This window comes from Gymnoscopelus microlampas (assembly GCF_963454915.1).
Source record: "Gymnoscopelus microlampas genome assembly, chromosome: 5".
NCBI classification, from domain to species: domain Eukaryota; kingdom Metazoa; phylum Chordata; class Actinopteri; order Myctophiformes; family Myctophidae; genus Gymnoscopelus; species Gymnoscopelus microlampas.
In genome coordinates, this window is record NC_139942.1 from 8,569,637 (window position 1) to 8,591,241 (window position 21,605).

General features: G+C 43.6%; 1 long non-coding RNA gene across 1 annotated transcript; it reads left to right on the forward strand.

Annotated features, from left to right (window-relative positions):
• The first annotated feature begins 8,865 nt into the window (after nucleotides 1-8,865).
• On the forward strand, nucleotides 8,866-12,622 carry LOC311044724. The gene is made up of 4 exons (XR_014600731.1): nucleotides 8,866-8,980; nucleotides 10,803-10,890; nucleotides 11,237-11,350; nucleotides 12,524-12,622. It is a non-coding gene; the product is annotated as an uncharacterized lncRNA (long non-coding RNA).
• Nucleotides 12,623-21,605: the final 8,983 nt, after the last annotated feature.

The following is a 21,605-nucleotide window of genomic DNA, read 5'->3' on the forward strand; positions in this document are numbered from 1 at the left end:
CAGGTTTTATTACCTAACCACTAACCACTAGTTGGTAAACTAACCGTTGGTTATTTATCCACTAACCGGTGCCTAAAGTGCTAACCGTTGCTAACTGGTAACTAAGTTGTAGACTAGATTATGTTTGTAATGTTTGTATAGTAAATAAAAACCATCAAAGACACCAGGTTTGAGTAATGTGCTTACAACTCTCTCCACTCTTCTTAAACCCTTTCAATGGGTCTAGCGATTGTAGCTTAGCTGCATCAAACGCAGAAAGTGCGATTTGCTACAAAATTGAACAGCGGGGGAGCCCCCGTGGATTGAAAGACTTATAATTGACCGCTGTATCCGCTCATTGCCGCCGGAGGCTCGTAAGTACGCGTCCCAAGTTAGTCCTGCCTCGGTAGATGAACTCGTGGCCCTGCTCGAGAACTACCAGGTCAGCTCGGAAATGCTGAGGACTACAAGGAGGGAGACGCCGAAACCCGCCCAAGAAGAGAGACCCAGCCGAGATCGTCGGAGAGGAGCGCCGCCCCCTCCACAGCCGAAGCCTGCAACCCCGACTGAGAGAGCACCTCGGGGCCCCCAGCCCCAGAGGAGGTGCTATGTCTGTGGGCAGGCAGACCACATTTCATGGGCCTGCCCAGATCGAGACAGAGACGTGTCCATGCCGTCTGCAGCGAGCTCCGAGGCTCCACTTCCCTGTCTCCACTCCGGAAGCGCCGGCCAACAACACGCCACCCTGCCGGTGAAGGTGGATGGTGTCGACACCCACGCCCTCATCGACTCCGGGAGCGTGGTCACCCTTGTCCGAGCTGACCTGGCGGGGCCGGTCAGCGACGCCACCGTACCTGTCACCTGTGTACATGGAGACATGCGGCGCTATCCGGTATGCCACATCCGGGTCCAGACTCCCAGAGGTGACGCTGTCGTTCCAGTGGGCGTCGTCCCAAACCTCCCGGTACCACTACTCATCGGGACTGACTGCGTCATCTTCGACCGGTACTGGGCGCCCGGCTTGCGTACAGGGCCACCCCGACGAGGGCGACGCCGAAGCCGCCGCCCAACCCCCAGGGCCGCCTGTCCGGCTTTCCGCCCCATGTCCGCCGTGCCTCTGAGCGGGAGCTCAGGGGATGACGACGGCGCCGCCAGTGGGAGGGAGGGAGAGAAGTCCACCACACCAGAGGAGGGTGACCCGTTTGCAGAGTTCCCTGAAGCCGAGGCCGGGGGCCCCGGCCCGAAGGGTGAATTTGCTACGTCCCAGTGGTCTGACCCCAACCTAGAGGCGGCACGTCAGACTGTGTCGGCCATAGACGGCCAACTATGCGTGGGGGTGAGTGAACTTGCAATACCTCATTTTATGGTAAAAAATGGCTTACTGTATAGGGGGGTGAAAGCTAAGGGGGGGGACCTGGTTGAACAATTGTTGGTTCCAAAGAATTATGTCTCACGAGTCCTCTATCTAGCGCACACTCATCAACTGGGGGCACACCTGGGGGTCCAAAAGACCTATGACCGCATCCTGGCTCGCTTCTACTGGCCCGGGGTCAAACGAGCGGTCGAGGACTTCTGCAGAGGCTGCCCCGAGTGCCAGAAGTCAGCTCCACGGCCTAACCAACGCAACCCGCTGGTCCCCCTACCCATCATTGGCACACCGTTCACTCGCCTGGCCATGGACGTCGTCGGCCCCCTGCCGAAATCGGGCCGAGGACACAGATACATTCTGGTGATACTGGACTACGCCACCCGCTATCCCGAAGCTATACCCTTACGTGCCGCGACAGCTTAAGCGGTAGCGAGGGAGCTCTTCTTGTTGTTTAGCCGGGTGGGAATCGCAGAGGAGGTGTTAACGGACCAGGGCACATGTTTTATGTCAAGGGTAATGACGACATTATATAGGTGGTTGAACGTTAAGCGAATTCGCACCTCGGTGTACCACCCCCAGACTGATGGATTAGTCGAAAGGTTTAATCACACCCTGAAGCAAATGTTGAAAAAGCTGGTGGAAGCTGACGGCAAGAATTGGGACCAGCTGCTGCCCTACATCCTGTTCGCCATACGGGAGGTGCCCCAGGCGTCCACGGGCTTCTCCCCGTTTGAACTGCTCTATGGCCGAAACCCCCGGGGCCTCCTGGACCTGGCCAAAGAGGCGTGGGAGAGCCAGCCCTCGCCCCACCGCAGCGTAATAGAACAGGTTGATGTCTTACAGGAGAGGGCGAGGCGCGTCTGGCCCATTGTCCGGGAGCACATGGAGAAGGCGCAGGCGGCCCAATGTCGCACCTACAACCGGGGGGCCCGTGTCCGAGAATTCCAAGTGGGGGAGAAGGTCCTAGTTCTAGTGCCTAGCAGTGAATGTAAGTTCCTCGCCAAGTGGCAGGGACCCTATGAAATCGTGGAGAAGGTGGGGCCTGTCAACTACAGGGTAAGCCAGCCGGGCCGGCGGAAAGGTAATCAGTTGTACCATGTAAACATTCTTAAAAAATGGACCCCGGCTGGTCCTCTGCCCTCCTCGGCCCTGTTAACGTCCGTTTCTCCCCAGGCCCCACCCCCAGTTGTCATAGGAGAGGACCTCGCACCCGCACAACTCCAGGACATCAAGGAGATGCTGGGTCAGAGCCGCGATGTTTTCTCCGACCTCCCCGGCCGAACCAGTGTCATCCAGCATGATATCCAAACCTCGCCAGGGGAGGTGGTGAGGCAACGCCCCTACCGCATCCCGGAGGCCCGAAGGGAAGCGATCAGAGAGGAGGTCAAGATGATGCTGCAGCTAGGTGTCATCGAAGAGTCATTCAGCCCGTGGTCTAGCCCAATAGTGATTGTGCCAAAGCCAGACGGCTCTCTAAGGTTTTGTAATGACTTTCGCAAGCTCAATGACATCTCCGTCTTTGATGCCTACCCCATGCCCCGGGTGGACGAGTTGATCGAGTGGTTAGGCCCCGCCCGATTCGTCAGCACCTTAGACCTGACCAAAGGCTATTGGCAGGTGCCCCTGACCGAGAGGTCCAAACCAAAGACGGCTTTCACCACCCCAGACGGTCTCTTCCAATACACAGTCCTCCCATTTGGTGTCCACGGAGCCCCCGCTACATTCCAGCGCCTGATGGACAGAGTACTCCGACCCCACCGTGCCTATGCTGCTGCTTATCTTGACGACATCGTCATTCACAGCGCCACCTGGACTGACCACCTGCTGCAACTGGAAGCCGTCTTGGGGGCCCTACGACGAGCAGGGCTGGTTGCTAATGCAAAGAAGTGTCGGGTGGGATTAACGGAGACAGACTACCTGGGGCATACCATAGGGCGAGGCTGTGTGAAGCCACAAGAGAGGAAAGTCGAGAAGATACGGAATTGGCCCCGCCCTGTCACCAAAAAGCAGGTGAAATCATTCGTTGGTTTAATGTCTTACTATCAAAAGTTTATTAACCACTTTGCTACAGTTGCAGCCCCCCTGTATGACTTAACCCGGCAGAAGTTGCCAAACCATGTAAAATGGACAGAGGAAAGTGAGCGGGCATTCCAGACGCTAAAGAGGGCCCTCTGTGAAGAGCCAGTGCTGGTGGCCCCTGATTTTAAGAAGCCCTTCGTTCTCCACACGGACACGTCCGGGACGGGTCTGGGAGCCGTCCTGTCCCAGGTTATCGACGGGGACGAACACCCGGTGATGTTCATCAGTAGAAAACTGCGGGGGAGGGCCTTGCAGTGAAATGGGCCATCCACCACCTTCGGTATTATCTCTGGGGTCGAGAGTTCACCCTTATCACTGACCACGCCCCGCTGAAGTGGATGGCCACTAACAAGGACCGAAATGACCGCATCACCCGCTGGTTCCTAGAGTTACAGAACTACCGTTTTAAGGTCGAGCATCGGCCCGGGAAAGCCATTCAACACGCCGATGCCATGTCTCGCCTTTATGAGGAAGGAGGACCTGAAGCTCCCGGCACGAGCGGCGAGCTTAGGGGGGGGATGTGTGGAGTCTCGCTCCAGTCCCGCCGGTCAGGTGAGTTTTCCTACAGTGAGAGCCAGAGTGAGGAGCCTAGAGTCCAGCACCTCAGACAGCCCCGTTGCCTAGGGCAACTGATTGAGGGGCGGTACGTGCCACTCTGCATCCTCAGTCAGTTGGAAATGATGACACCTGCGTGCTGGGCAATCAGAAGGCAGCTGGGCTGAGTTTACTAAAGCAGCTCACTCAGGCTCACTCACTCCTGACTCTCCCTGGGGAAACACCGACCGGCGGTAAGCGATACACTCCACTCATTTCTCAGTGTTATGTGAGATCAATGCTATGTTTGAATACAAGCCTCATGTGTTGTTTCTTTTGTTTTGTAGGCAATGTACGAGCGCTCATGAAGCCTACACTGCATCTCCTAAACCCTACTAACCCCTGATATGGGAAGAATCTAAGTTGTTTTTGCGTGAGATGCATGCCCCATGAACTGTTAAGTTTTCCCTTAAATAAATTGAGCTTTAAAGCCTGAACTGTTTCTATTCTCTGTGCCGGGTTGGAGTCAGACACCACACATGAAATAGACACCAAGTTTTTATTTCTAGCCCATCTGGTTCAAAAGTTATTGCCAAAGCTATTTTCTGATAATATTGAGGCGGCCATATTGGATTTCCAGCAGCAAGGTGACCGGGTTGTCCATATAGGTTGTGATCCTACTGGGTCATAGATATTATTTCTGGTGGCCAACCTTTTATGGCAGGGCAAATGCAGCATACCCCCCTTTGCCCCCTGGGTATAAGTTTTTACTCTACTGGATGTCGGCCATCTTGAATTTCGGAGTCAAAACGAGGTCTTACAATTAAAATTGTGTCAGATTTGGAATCCTCATGGTTGACTTGTATGGAAAAGTGCCTTCATACATGATTCTAGGTCATTCAGATCAAAAGTTAATTTATAGAGATGGCGCCGGGCGCCATTTTGAATTTGGCTGTCTAGCAAAAAATGCCGGGATTTTTGGGAGGGACCTGGGGGCTAAATCTTTTCTAAAGGGTCCATAGAGGTCAAATCAATCGTCAAAACGTACTTGCCAAAGGATGGTCACAGAACCTCACTTTCGGACCCTACTATAGACTGAATATCAGCTTCAATAAAACACGTGTGGATCTGAAGCTCTCCTCTGCTGCACTGACAGACTCTGCTCTGTACTACTGTGCCCTGCAGCCCACAGTGACAGGAAACACACGCACATACTGTGAAAAAAAAAACCTACACACTCTTAATTCTAACCTGAGTGACATACCAGTGCGCTGGTGGGAAACATTTGAAGAGAACAACTCTCAGTCTGAATGTTGATCATCACTTAGTGTCTCTGTTGATTTAAACCTCATTGTAGAGATGGAATATTGGATGTGGATGATTCTCATAGGTTTTCTTTATAAAGGAAGCTGTGAGGAATCCATCTCTCCATTGTCTGATGCAGTCCTGGCTTTGGATGGAAATAGTGTTACTCTCTCCTGTAAATACTCTGACAAAGTAACAAGACTCTACTGGTACCAACAACACCCAAGATCATCTCTACTGCTTCTAATGACGGATTACGATAAAAATACATCACATCTCTCAGTAATCCATGACAAAGGCAAACAACAATTTCACCTGAAGATCTCCTCTGCTGCACTGACAGACTCTGCTCTGTACTACTGTGCCCTGCAGCCCACAGTGACAGGAAACACACAAACACTGTACAAAAACCTGAGGAGAAATTTAAGAAACAGCCATCAGAGCACTAGTGGTGTTCTGAAGAGGAGGAACCAACAGTAGAAACATAAGAGGTTGAATAGAGCGTACAAAGAAGAGGAAGCTTGAGCATCAGTTCAGTTGACACTTTGTCCTCGTTTCAGCCAACATGTGTTCATTCTATTTACTGTTGCTCATGTTCATCTGTAAAAGTAAGTTCCATTGTTCATTATTTCAACTAGATACTACAAACCATTTACAATATTCCCATTATACCATAGTTGTTTAACCTGAATTGAGTTGTTTCATTGTTTATATCCATGAAAGTAAGTCAAAACTATTTTCACAGATGTTCATGGTCAAGATCTCATTCCGACCAAGACTGAAGAGTTCAGTTTAGAAGACAGCACTGTCACACTGTCCTACAATATATCCAAGCCTGTTGCTGGTGGAAACTATTTCTACTGGTATGGACAATATCCAGGAAACCCACCAGAATTCCTCGTGCTCATATCAGGAACAGGGGTTATTAAAACAGCGGGGAATCAAACAAGGTTCTCTACTCAACTGTCTGAAGGAAAAACATGTGTGGATCTGAAGATCTCCTCTGCTGCACTGACAGACTCTGCTCTGTACTACTGTGCCCTGGAGCCCACAGTGACAGGCAACACACGCAAACTGTACAAAAACCTACGTTATTTTTATAAGCAGAAATACAAGTGTATCGCAGAAAGCCTTTTACCAAAATCATCACCAGATGGCAGCTTTATGAAATAGACAATGCACATTGATGCACTGTGCTTGATCATTGTGTCATTAAAAATTACTGGCATGAAGGGAATAACTCTCAGACTGAATGTTGATCATCAGTAGCTTTTCTGTTGATTTAAACCTTATTGTAGAGATGGAAGATTGGCTGTCAATTGATTCTCATTTCTCTTATCTTTGGTATGAGAGACATCATGTTGTTTCATATTTGCAATAATATGGATATTGTAGCTTTCACAAAGGCATCAAGCTGTATTTTGAATTACTGCCTAGAGAGGAACATTCCTTAGTTTATAATTCATAATGAATATTATCACTATGATTTAGATGCAATTGGGGGTTCAGTTACTTCACACATGTCCAATATGTTCATAATTGTTTACTATGTGTTTGACAAAATGTTCATAATTGTTTATTACATGCTCTGATGAAGGCTCTTAGCCGAAACGCGTAAGCGTTTGTTTATTGGTGTTTGCCAATAAAAAAGTGGAAATGTGAGTACTTTCCCAGATAGCAAAAGATGGTTATTCAACGTTGAATTATAGTGGTTATGGTTGATTTTTGGTTACGATTGAAGACTGATGGTTTTTCAACATTGAATCACTGTTGTTTTGCAGTGTAAAATTCAATGATTGAAATGCCAACATTGAATCAGCGTTTAATCTATGGTGCAAATTCAATGATTGAAATGCCAACATTGAATCAGCGTTTAATCTATGGTGCAAATTCAATGATTGAAATGCCAACATTGAATCAGCGTTTAATCTATGGTGCAAATTCAATGATTGAAATGCCAACATTGAATCAGCGTTTTATCTATGGTGCAAATTCACTGATTGAAATGCCAACATTGAATCAGCGTTTAATCTATGGTGCAAATTCAATGATTGAAATGCCAGCATTGAATCAGCATTGAATCTATGCTGTTTGCCTTTTTCTTTATTTTTTTCTTGATGGGGGGAGAGGGGGAGGCACACCCCTCCTCACACACCCCCTCCTCCCATTTAATGATTGAAATGACAACATTGATTCAACGTTTTATCCATGCAGTTTGCCGTTTTCTTTTCTTTTTTTCTTGTTGGGGGGAGGGGGGGGCAACCCCCTCCTCCCCCCCCCCCCCTCCTCCCATTTAATTATTGAAATACCAACATTGATTCAATGTTGAATCTGTACTGTAAAATCCAATAGCTATCTATATTAAATAAATAAGTTACCTTTACTCATTTGTTACAATACTAGGTTTAATCAAGTAAAATGCTTTAAGGACACTGTACTAATTGTACAGAGGTGATTGACTCTGGGGGGACACCATGACCCAACAGACCTGTAAAACACAAGGTCCATTTGGTTCCATTTGTACACTCTGAGTTACAGACCTGTTATGGTCATTCAGGGTTAGCTCTTTATGTGTTTCTGGTAATATTATTGTCAGCTCAATGTGTATGTCCATGGCAAAAATGTCCACCACAAGCCAGCATGGTGATGACCCCTGCTTGTTGTTATCTAACAACTTAATGGCATCAACCACATCCTCAGACCTAATCAGTGCACTTTCAAATGGATCAACATGATCTACTGCCACTGTGCAACTTTTTACACAGTTAAATAAGTTGTGATTGTGTTTTCTCCATATACCTCAGCTATTTCAACCCAGCCACATGCACCCTCTAAATTAGAGCAGTGGTTCTCAAACTTTTTCATGTCAAGGACCCCCTAATTGACACTTATTAGCCCGTGGACCCCCATTTGAAGAGATATGCCAGGGACCCCCATAAGAGAAGATTTTTACGGCTCTCTAGCAGTGATTCTCAACCATTTTAATTTCAAGGAAGTCCAGTTTGACATGCATTAGGGCTACAGACCCCCATTTAAGGGCATTTATACCTCTGGGACCCCAATTCACATTGTAAAACCAATGTTAATTTAACTCTCAGAGTTACAGACCCATAAGGGTCCATTTGGTTCCTGTCCATCATTTAGCTGGGGACCCCTGGAACTCCCTCAAGTACCCCTGGGGGTCCCTGGACCCCACTTTGAGAACCAATGTGTTAGAGAGTATGTTTTACTGTTGTTCATTACTTTGACCTCTTTCCAAAAATCATACAGGTCTTTGCTTTGTAGCTTATTAGGAAGTGAGTCTGCTCTCAAAGTGTTCTCCTGTCTTTTAACAGATCAAACAGCACATTTAAATGTTGCTTGGTGCGTTTCTTCTCCTCAAACAGTGAACCTTGTCTAGGCCTACCAGATTAGGATTATTTATTTATTATTTGTATTTTAGAACACTAACCAAGAGCAAGTAAAAATTAATTGCACTGTGGTTAGTATGGTTTACTTATCAGTTGTATTTTAGAATACTTTATATTGATCAGTAACGTCACTTGAGCTGGGCGTGCCTTAATGTGAGCATGCGCACTGCGCTCATTATTCAAAAAGTGGCCATTAGCGCGCTGAGCCCTTGTTGGGAGTTGGGACCGTTGGAACTCTCTGCTTGGAACATGGAAGCAAGGAACACGTTTTAATTTCTTCAATTCAAGTAATTTCGTCAATAAGGTAAGTGTTATCTAGTGTGAATTTGTGTATCTGACATGCTGCCATTATATTAGTGAACATTTGCCAAACGTCACGTCAATAGTGATGAGTGGTTGATGTTTTTTCCACCACATAAACTTAGCCTACTTAAACCTACTTAACCATATTTGTTCCAAAACAATGTTGTAATAAATGGAAGTTTGGTATGTTTTCGTCGAGTTGACACTAGCGACTGCGTTTTGATCGTTAGTTTGAAACAACACGGACATGTTATAAAAGTTACTGCTTGCTGAGACCATTTTTTTTGCCCTGAAATAGCCGTGGCACTTTTACACCATTACAACCCGTACATCTACATAAACGTTAATATTTCATATATAAAGTACTCACCCCACGGCCACAGATGTTACAATTTGAATCGGGTGGGTCTAAGTATCCGTATCTTCCGTATTGTTCAATAAAAAGCATTTTAATCCGATCGCCTGCCATTTTCTCAGAGTTATAATGTATTAGAGTGCAATACACCTCCCAACCGTTAGGGTCGCGTAGTTGAAATCATGGAGACGATCCGGACAAAATGGCCACCGATCGGATTAAAATGCTTTTTATTGAACAATACGGAATATACACGGTACTTAGACCCGCTCGATTCAACTTGTTACATCCATGGCCGTGGGGTAAGCACTTTATATTTCATAATCTGAATGTTTATGAAGACGTACGGGATGTAGATGGAGAAAGTCACAACCTGGTTGAACCATAGCTAAGACCATTGATGCTTTGACTCACGTCGCGCTAACAAATATCAGACTTGCAAGCTCTCAACGCGTCGCATCCATGACGCGTTGTGGGCTTGTAGATCTGCCATTTTGACCCGTGACACGCCGTAGGGCGAGGTATAAATCAGGCTTTGCATCCACTCTATGCGTCGCTAAACGAGGCTTGTTGTTGGTGCTGATTAAACAGTGTTTGAAATGCAACTACACTAACGTTGGTGTATCTGTCCTATAAGATAACATGCCTTTCAGACGCGCTGTGGACACATTTGAGATTGAAACCCATGTTATGTTGCCGGGTTGTGTTGGTGGAGTGTAGTTCATTGTTTATTTCAACCATTGGCATTATGTTAATGGTTCAATAGTGTGGCAGAAATACCCTGTCTTCTGTGTATTTCGAGTAGACAATAAATGGAACAGTGGTTCTCCAACATTTTCATCTTAAGGCCCTCTAAATAGATATGTTTGGCTGCAGAGTCAGACCCCCATCTGAACCAGGGACCCCCAGAAGATTTTTTAATTTTCTTCCAAATAATTCCAAGATTTTTCAAGATTCCTCAAAAATAGCAGATCTACAAGCTTGTAGGACAGCTATTTGTGAATATTAGGGTTAAAGTGGTCAAACTAATTGTGATGCTATATTGTTGTTTTTTTGCTGGTGCCCCTCTGGAACCCCTTCAAGGACCCTGGGTGTCCCTGGTCCCCACTTTGAGAACCACTGACATGGCAGACATGTTATTTTTGCCATTATGTATTGTTGATGTACTCACATTAGAACATGAGATATAGGTTGAATATCCATGTTGAATGTTTTCCATCATTATCTGTTGAAAATAGGGTTAGGGTTAAGGCTATTGTTGTCAGCTCATGGTGCCTTGGGTTATGCCTGTCATAATAATATAAATCACACAAACTGTTGTCACACAATGGTGTGTTTATCAAAGAGCTTATCTACAATAGCCTACTGCTTGCATACACTCTTATAAGTAGACTCATGAGTGATTTTATTTTATTCTGAGTGATTCTCATTTTGCAATTGTTTATATAATATGTTCTCTTCTGTGTAGACCCAATCCTTCGATCTCCTAATCTCTCCATCTGGTGTGGAGAATTTGATTAGTGGGATTCCTCAAGAGGAAGAACTGCAGACTTCAGGTGGAGGTTTCATTTAACATAATGGTTAAATAAACAATAATGAACTGTAACTGTGTTTCTTAGCAGGTGCTAAGGTTATGAGTTGGGTCTCTTGGGTTCTTTCCTGCTTTCTTCACTGTCCTCTGGTCATAGAGATGCTGAAGGGCAGAGCGCTTAGACCCCAAGGCGGTTACCCTCGGCACAACTTTGGGGTTTCACATAATGATATCTGGGTGGTTTTCTATCAGCTGACATGAAAAGCATTCTCTGACCGGGTCAGCCTGTGACTGAGCACTTGGTGTTCAGATAAAACTTGTATTCTCACCATGTGACATTGGTGTAAAATCACTCCTCTGTGTTTGTATAGGTGCACAACACATGCAGTTTGACTCAGCCTGGGCCCTGACCAGAATCCCCTCAGCTACCTTCCTGCCAACAGGCACTGTGCCCATCTTCTGCCTACATGGACATCCGGGAACAGGTTAGCACCTTTTTACCCACGAGTAACAGAGCAACATAAGTTTATTTGGGAATTAACTGTCCAATTGAACTATCAGGGCGACATATGAAAATATGCTTTAGAGGAATGTCTGGTGCTGTATGCAGTTTGGAACCCAGGATGTAAGGTGATGGAGACCTTTATTACACTAGAGGTGTATATATGGAGCTGACTAATTTGTTTGCTGATTCCATGATGACACATTGAGGTTAGACATTCCATAATTGGGCATAGCTGCATTGGGAACTCCTTATATCAGGGGTCTTCAACCTTTTCAGGCCAAGGACCCCCTAACTGAGAAAGAGATGAAGAAGGGACCCCCACTATATATTACATAAAATTGTGTTGCAGATTAAAGCTTTTCATAGATGTTGGATTCATGTTAATGTGTATTGTCAGACATTTTACGACTTAAACCGTCAATACTTAGTAAACTTTCACTCTGTACTTGGTCTGCTCTTTTTCCCCTCTTCGCGCTGCGAGGCGTTGTGAGCTTGTAGATCGGCCATTTTTGGCTGAAGTTGTCCTTAGAATAGGGATGCTATTGTTCAAGTGGTTAGTATAAAGAAACAATGATCTTATCACAGAGATTTGGTGGACCAACTCTGAAGCAACTCTGAAGACCCCCTATGGGTCCCGGACCCCCTGTTGAAGACCCCTGCCCTGTTATGGCTGACTCATGGTGACATGAGCGTGGCATGGGGCATCTCCTGTAAGCCAATTTTAATATATAGGTAATTGTCTGATCACAGTTATGAGAAAAAGCGTTCATCTGTATACATTTATCTATTGAAGAATAGTGAAAATAGCAGATCTACAAGCTCGCAACATCTCGCAAAGTGATGTGTTGTGAACATGTAGATCGGCTACTCTCACTATTTTTCAACATTTTTAAATGCCGGGCCTGTTCTGGCCATAGTACATAATGGTATTATTGGCCCCGGTCATTGTCAGTCATGTCAGTCATTTCTTTTTTTGTTTACAAAGCCTAAAAGTCGGAACCGAAATGTAATTCGTCCAATGTTTAATGACAAAACAGTTACATTGTTGATCATAATTATTTGTATGACAATTAACCAAATGTTTTCCTAATTTACACACTGTTTCAAATGTATTTAGTCACTGTAGTTTGTTCTGTGGTTTGCTGTGTTGTAGGCTTATGCTGAGTTTAACATGATCACCACCACACACCTAGAGACAGACTTCTTTGATGCTCTGGATCGCTATACACTACAATTGGTCCCTATCTTCAAGTCCAAGAAAGGTGCTATTAGAGAGAAATTATCCGGAATTGTGCAGCAAATTGATGGGTAAGTCTACAACATGTTTCTTATATTTGTATTTATCATGACTAAGTTTATATACAACCTATTACCCCAAATAGTACTTCTGCTTCCCGGTTGTATTACAGAGTGTTAAAGTATTGCTAACTATTGATCGTTGTTGATAACTAAATGCTGTGGATTGTACTATTTTTAAATCACATCTCCAATCAGCAACTGTTCATCAAACATAAACTGTTCACAAAATGTAAGGAAACTTGAATTTGGGTCATTATATCTCCCCTTTACTAATACCAAGCAGTAAAGTGTTACATATCATTTTTATCGGTGATTAGTCACCTTTACAACGAGGTACAGCTTGTAAGCATCGGGCATTCATGGAATGAGCAACACAGGCAAACGTGTGGGTAGCGCCGAGCAAAAATGTGCCAAAATCACCCAATATGCTTTTGCTGGTAATCGCTCTTGTTTTTAGCGACCTGCCAGCACACACCTGCTGAGAGGTGGGTTCTGCAACTTTGCGTTCTGCAACATGGGTTCTGCAACTTTGTTGAGTTTGTGTATGCTCCAAGCAGCAACACTGCCCCCATGGAAAGATGCCACGTTTGTCCATTCAGGATAAGGCCTGTGCAATAGGCTCTATGCACAGCAGCCATATTGGACAGAAATTGGGCCCCTTCCTTGCTTCCTTCACAGGTGTTACCAATGACACTAATGAAGGCTCTGTTCCATTTAGTGTAGCACAGTGGTTCTCAAACTTTTGTTTAATTTCAAGGACCCCCATAACTCTGAAAGTGTACAAATGGAACCAAATGGACCCGGGAGGGTCCATTTGGTTCCATTTGTACACTCTCAGAGTTACACCCTCTCAAGGAACCATGAGGGTCCCTGGACCACACTTTGAGACCCACTAGTATTTCTAGTGTGCCAACATACACAATATCAGCACCCTGACTGTTTGACTAGAATGGAACAGAGCCTTCATTAGTATCATTGGTAACACCTGTGAAGGAAGTAAGGAAGGGGCCCAATTCATTCCCAATATGGCTGCTGTGCATAGAGCCTATAGGGCAAGTGAAGCTGGTGTTCCGTTACGCAGATTACGCATTATTTGATGTCAGCCCTGGTAGTACTGTATGCCGGTGTGTGCCAGTCAAAGGTGTGTGTCTGGCACCTGAGCATGGGCCCTGCAACTTTGACATCTGTCTTTGGTACCGTTGTGCAAATCTTGCCTGTACATTTATGGTTCCTCAGTGAAGCAAGTGGTCTGGGTTGTTGTCTTCCTTGTTGACTTCACCAGTCTCACAGAACTTAATCCTAAATTTGGAAATGGTACAAGGGCTAACACCAAATAATGCTGTCACTCTGCATAACGGAACACCAGCTTCACTTGCCCTGTTGCACGGGCCTTATCCTGACAAACGTGGCATCTTTCCATGGGGGGAGTGTTGCTGCTTGGAGCATACACAAACTCAACAAAGTTGCAGAACCCATGTTCAGGTGCCAGTCACTCACCTGTGGGACAGTCACACACCTGTGACTGGCACACACCTGAAGCCCATTGAATGTCATGAATGTCACAACATTGAATGTCAGCAGAAAAGTCTAACAGGCCATTTTGGCACATTTTTGCTCGGTGCTACCCACACGTTTGCTTGTGTTGCTCATTCCATGAATGCCCGATGCTTACAAGCTGTACCTCGTTGTAAAGGCTAATCAACGATAAAAATTATATACAACACTTTACTGATTGGTATTAGTAAAGGGGAGATATAATGGCCCAAATTCAAGTTTCCTTACCTTTTGTGAGCGGTTTATATTGTGGTGCTTCATGCTGTAACTGTACTGTAACTTGTGATGGTCAGATCTTGAACTTTATTTGTTCATTATCCACTTGTAGAAACCTGACGTGACCGCGCTGGGTAGGCTTGTTCTCCGAGGCCTCCTTCTTCTGCTTGGAGATGACCACAGCAGTTTCTACACCACTGTCTTGGTAAGTTCTCATAGTTACACCTTAAAGGTCCAGTGAAATTACATTTTCGATCATTTTATTTTGAAGTTTCAGTCTGAAACGGCCATTCAAACCAATCAGAAGGTTCAATCCCTTCAGGCTATAGCACGGTGGAATCTCACTCACATGGTGTGCAGTGTAAGTGTTTGTAGCCTGCACTCACATGTTGCTCAAGGGAGAGAGATGGCCACTATGCAGAATGTTTGTTACCAAGTTGCTTATTTCTAGCCTAAAATGTTTTCAGATACATATTTTACTGTGCTGATAAGATTACCATGAGTAATATACTGTCAAAAAACAGTAGGCCAACCAATGTTGATAAAACTTCTCAATGCAGATGTGTTAAGTGTCTACATTTCCCTGTTGTAATGTTGTTTTTGTTTGGTTCTGTATAGGATTGTGACAGCGAAAGTGAAGACGCCTAGGCAGAGGTATCGGTCGGATTATGACTGTGAGCAGTGAAGATTCACATCCCTCAGATGGTGTCGACCTTCAGCCAGTGTCAACAGCCATCATCCTTGAAGAGGAGGTATTGTGATGGATAATTTCCAGAACCTCCCTCAAGCACCGTGCCTGCTGTTTAGCCTGACGTATGCACTCAATTTGAAGTACCCTAATGATATGAAGAACATTTTGAACTTTATTCAAAGAGTGATGCTTGGCTTGGGAAAGGAAAAAATTCCCCCCCGCCAAACTGCAAAATCTTAAAAACCTCCTGTCATTTTAGAAAGATTGTATAGTGGATCACTGGTAGGCAGGTTGTCCTCAGCCCTCCTTTGTGACAGTAAACTAAAATGCATGCATTTTATTTTTCTCATGCATGAGAAAATGTTGTAAAGTGATAGGAGTTCTAAATGAAGCCACCTTTATTCATTTTAAGTACTTTAGAGCTGCAAATTATTAAGACTTTGAATGTAATGCCATTAAGTAAAAGTAAGGCACTTTTTTTAAACTGACAAGTGTTCACATGTTCATGTGTGAAATAATGTACTCTTTCAAACTGTAATGGGGCTGTCCACACTAAGCATATCACTTTTGTCAATCATATCGTTGTAGAATTATTTAGTTTAAATACAGTGCAGACATGATCATTTCAGTGGGCAGTTGCTCATGTCTTCCAGAGTACCAGCAAATCACTCATATTGTTATCATCAACACAGATACTGTTCGTCTTTAGTTGTGTTGAACAGGAGGAGAAGGATGGAGGGGCTACTAGGCTACAATTGCAGTAGCAACACAGAAATGTGTGAGGAATTAATTAGCATAATGACTTTGTGGACGAAAAGAGGTTCACAATCATTGGCTACTCTAAATTCTATAAAATAAAATAAATTAAAATGTGTATATATAGTGCTTGGTGTGGATGGCCCGTTAGGCTTTATTAATTAAGCCATTTGTATTACTAGAGCACTTTTCAGTGTATTTTGTCAGACCGTTGGTTTAGTCTCCAAATGCTTGCAGACATTTTCACGATTTCTTTCATAAATAGCAGATCTACAATCTTGTATATGTTCTATATTTCATCTGTTAAAGCATAAAAACAATGGTTAAATCAGTTCAAAGCAGGTCTAAATGCCTTGGTTCAATAAATGTGAAGATTCAAATCATATTGTCTGTCTTTATTTTTATATTTTCACATTTTGGGAAATGTAAAGTAATTTTGAACAAGATGTAGCCTTACAGTATATCAGCATACACATAATTTAAAATGTACATGCAGATTACCATTAGGTTGTTGGATGATCAGGATCAATATTGATTCCTAACATGATTCAGTATAATCAATTTATAAATTAAATCAGTGTTCGATTCCTGATGTTTCAACATAAAATCAACTAAAATGTGCATGCAGATTACCATTTAGATGATGGTTGAATCAATGTTGATTCCTAATGTTGATTCAACATTAAATCAACTAAAATGTGCATGCAGATTACCATTTAGATGATGGTTGAATCAATGTTGATTCCTAATGTTGATTCAACATTAAATCAACTAAAATGTGCATGCAGATTACCATTTAGATGATGGTTGAATCAATATTGATTCATAACGTTAATTCAACATAAAATCAGCGTGCAGAATACCATTTGGATGATGGTTGAATCAACGTTGATATAGTGTTAGTTAGTGGTTGAAACACAAACGTTGAATCAACAAAGATTAGGGTTGCGATTTCAGTACAGTTTCAACGTTGAGATCGAACGTTGATTCAACCGTTATGGCCGCCTATTTTTCAACGTTGATTCACCCATATTTTGCTATCTGGGTTGTCCTCCATTGATTTGAAATTTTGGATGTGCTACCTTTTTGGTATTTTTCAATTCCTATTTTTGATATGTTTATTACGTGAGTTAGACAGGATATCACACTGCAATCACATCTATAATCTCTAATACTGAAAGGCACTCGACAAGGACGTCCTTTCTCCACACTGTGTTTTTAGATCCACAGGTTCAACTTGACTCACAGCAGAGATTGCAGTAAAATAATAAAGCAAATACATTGGTGGTTTATAGACAAGCTATTTCTAAATATGGTAATCTCAACTAAATCACTTTTTAAAGTGCATCACTCAACACTTAAAACTTCTGGCAAGATATACTGTAGGAGTGAATTTGAAATCACCACCCTTCTTTTGTTGTCAAACATGAGGATTGATTCAGGATATGAGCTGTTAGCATCTTGATTTATTCAATGTTTCTTCTCATTCATAATAACTGCCCAGAGGAACATGGATTCATTATTTTGACTACCATAATAATATCACTTTGATTTACATTCAATTGGTGGTTTTGATTACATTCCACATGCTCGATAATGTTCATAAAGCATGTGTTTTGACAATTATACTGTAGGAGGAGCTTAACACACTTTGAAAGGAGGATGTTTTCATCAACAAGTGTCACCATCTGTACTGAGAGCCTAGCTGTGCTAACAGCACCATGTTCCTCCAGCTAATGTTGTTCCTTTCTGCTCTAACAGGTGAGTCTGTTGTCATCATAAACTATTCATAAACTACTCTAAGATTTATACATACATGCTATAAACGATAAATAACAATATTTAATCGGAAAGAAACGGGCTTCATAGCCAATTGTTTCCAAATAGAAACATTAACATTTATACATTTCTTCTTCTTTTTTTTTTCAGGAGTCAGTTTGCAGGTGGACATCATACCCACAAGAACCTCAGTTCAAAGTGTGGATCGATCCCTAGTTATCCTGTCCTGTAATTATAGCAGCTCTGCCTACAACCTCCAGTGGTATCGTCAGTACCCTGGATCAACACCTCAATTCCTCCTGCTATCAGCCCCCAATGCTGAGCAGTCTGTAGTCAGAGCACAGCCTGAAGATCTTAGACTGAATATCAGCTTCAATGAAGAGAAAACACGTGTGGATCTGGAGATCTCCTCTGCTGCACTGACAGACTCTGCTCTGTACTACTGCGCCCTGCAGCCCACAGTGACAGGAAACACTCACACATTGTACAAAAACCTACATTATCTTATTTCTAGGCTGACATACCAGTGCACTGCTGAAAGAATGTTCTTAAAATTGCCACCAGAGAGCAGCATTATCAAATAGACATTGGACTTTGAAGCACTGTGCTCGATTGTGTCATTTAAAACTACTGGCACAAAGACAACAACCCTCAGACTGAATGTTGATCACTTAGTTTCTCTGTTGATTTAAACCTTGTTATTGATATGGAACATCGGATGTGGATGATTCTCATGGGCTTTCTATATAAAGGAAGCTGTGAGGAATCCATCTCTCCATTGTCTGATGTAGTCCTGGCTTTGGAAGGAGACGGTGCTACTCTGTCCTGTAAATACTCTGAGAAAGTAACAAGTCTCTTCTGGTATAAACAGCATCCCAGATCATCTCCAAAGCTTTTAATCACGGAGTACTAGACCATGAGAAAGATAGAAACAGATTTCACCTGAAGATCTCCTCTGCTGCACTCACAGACTGCTCTGTACTACTGTGCCCTGCAGCCCACAGTGAAAGGAAACACACACACACACACACACACACACACACACACACACACACACACACACACACACACACACACACACACACACACACACACACACACACACACACACACACAGTACAAAAACCTGAGGGAAGCTTTAAGAAACACCAGTGGTGTTTGAAGAGGAGGAACCAACAGTAGAAACATAAGAGGTCGAATAGTGTAAAGCTACATGAAGAAGAGGAAGCTTGAACGTCTTTGGTTGACACTTTGTCCTTGTTTCATCCAACATGTTTTCCTTCTATTTACTGTTAATCATGTTTATCTGTAAGGGTAAGTCACATTAATAATTATTTCAATTAGATACCACAACCCAAACAGGAGAAACTGTTTCCATTATTGTGTAAGCTAACATGTGAATTAAAAGTTGTTTCGTTATTTATGTCTATTTTTTACAGATGTCCGTTGTCAAGATCTCACTCCGGTCAAGACTGAAGAGTTCAGTTTAGAAGACAACACTGTCACACTGTCCTACAATATCTCCAGGACTGCTGCTGCTGGAGATTATTTCTTCTGGTATCGTCAATATACAGGAAAATCACCAGAATTCCTCGTGGTCATATTTGGATCAGAGGTTAATATTTTTGGATCAGAGGTTAATAATAAAACATCAGAGACTGAACCAAGGTGCTCTACTAAACTATCTGAAGGAAAAACACGTGTGGATCTGGAGATCTCCTCTGCTGCACTGACAGACTCTGCTCTGTACTACTGTGCTGTGAAGCCCACAGTGACAGGAAACACTCACACACTGTACAAAAACCTACACACTTTTTTTAAAGCAGAAATACCAGTAAGACTCCCTAATCGGGAGATAAGCGACCGTAGGTCACATGTGGTGTGTGTGTGTGTGGTGTGGGAGAGAGAGTGTGTTTATAGGGGAAAGGAGGGATTGTTTGTGGGGGGCAAGCCCCCGAGTTACGGCATTTTATGTGAGCTGCAATGGCAGGGGGTCCTCCACTGGGGGCGCCACCACTTTTGCATCCGTTCTGGAGCACCAGGAGTGGGTGGTCCCCGGGAATGCCCCGTGAGCAGCCCCGTTGGGGTGGTCATTTGGTAATTTGTCCACATGTGCTCATTTTTTACACTTGGGGGTCCCCGAGGCAGCTGGGGGTCCCTGGAGCTCCGGGGGTCCTTGGAGGGTGTAGTTTGGCAGGTAAGGAGTGTGTGTGCAAAATGTGGCATGGATCGGGGCAATGGGTGCGGAGATATGAGCAGGGCAAAAGTGTGACGTGTGTGACGGAGTGACGGAGTGACGGACGGACACCTGGAGCAGCTTTCTGTAGTAAGTGCGACCTACGGTCGCAACAAGTGTTTTGCTAAAAACCTAAAATCACCACTAGAAGGCAGCATCATCAAGTACACATACACAGTGGTGGCTTATCCAACAGGCTTGAGGTGCTGAAGCACAGGGCACCAACCTTGGGGGGGGGCACCAAACGGCATGAAGAAAAAAAAGAACGGCGACATTTGGAAGCAGGGCTGCGAAAGGAGCGCTACAACATTGAAACGCACCGGTGAAGCGTCCTTCTTTTCCGCACATCCAACCACCGGGCACCACGAAGGGTTAATCCGCCCCTGCACATACATTACACATTGATGCATTGTGTTTGATCATTGTGTCATTAAAACTAGTGGCAAGAAGAGAACAACTCTCAGACCCAATGTTTATCATCACTTTGATTTTCTCTGTTGATTTAAACCTCGTTGTAGATATAAAATATTGGATGATTCTTACTGTTTTTATCTGTGGTAAGATATAAACTATATAATTTCATATATATATATATATATTATATATGGATAACTTTCACAAAGTCATCAAGCTGTATTTCTAATAACCCCCAGAGGAACATTCATTCATTCATGTGATCTCCAAGTAGCCCACTACTATCACTACATTTTAGATTCATTGTGGGGTTTCAATTACTTGTTCAATGTGATCATAAAATATGTGTTTGACTATGTGTTCATTATTGTTTATTGAGTTCAGACAGGATATCACTTAACAAACATCTACAGGATCATCTAAATACTTTAGAATATTGTGGAAAACATTTTTTCCAACTTAGTTTTCCGAAATACAATGACAAATGTGAAAGTTTAATATGATAATAGTATGATATGAGGTGTAAATTAGGTTTTCCACCCATCATTCAGAGTCAGTGTAGTTATTTTCTGTATGAGCTTATCTCTTTTAAGCCTTCAGTGTTAAAAGAAGGTTCCAGTTTGTGGCGGTTTGACAAAGTTACACTTTATAAATTTGGTGTTACTGTATAATGTTCAAAAATAATAAAAGTGTTCTAATCTATTCTATATAACTCACTGTGTACGTGTGTCAACTACATTTCTAACGTGTACATGTTAAAAGTTGTCCAACCAATAAAGAGGAGGAGCCAGTTCCATCAGAGAGTCCATGTTGTTTCTCTCTCTCCTCATCTCTCACTGCAGACATGGAACACTGGCTGAGAAACATCCTGATTCTTACTGTGTGGCTACTAGGTAACTCTTCAAACATACTGATTTGTTGTGCTTTCATCTCTGATGTGTACTGCTTCATGACTTCCTATGTATGTTCTATTCTTGTCCAGAGTGTCGAGGAGAAGACGCAGTGATCCAGCCAAGAGGAGACCTCATTGTTACTGAAGGAGAGACACTTACACTAGCTTGTTCATTTGAGACCAGTGATAAAAATCCCTATTTGTTCTGGTACAAACAAGCAGCTAATGACATCCCCAAGTACATGCTGCTGCGCTACAGCTTTGGAGATGATAATGCTCCAGAGTTTGATAAAAATAGATATGATGCTCAAGTCAACAAGACATCAGTTCCTCTGAGGATTCAAAAAGTGCAGCTGTCTGACTCTGCTGTGTACTACTGTGCTCTGAGGCCCACAGTG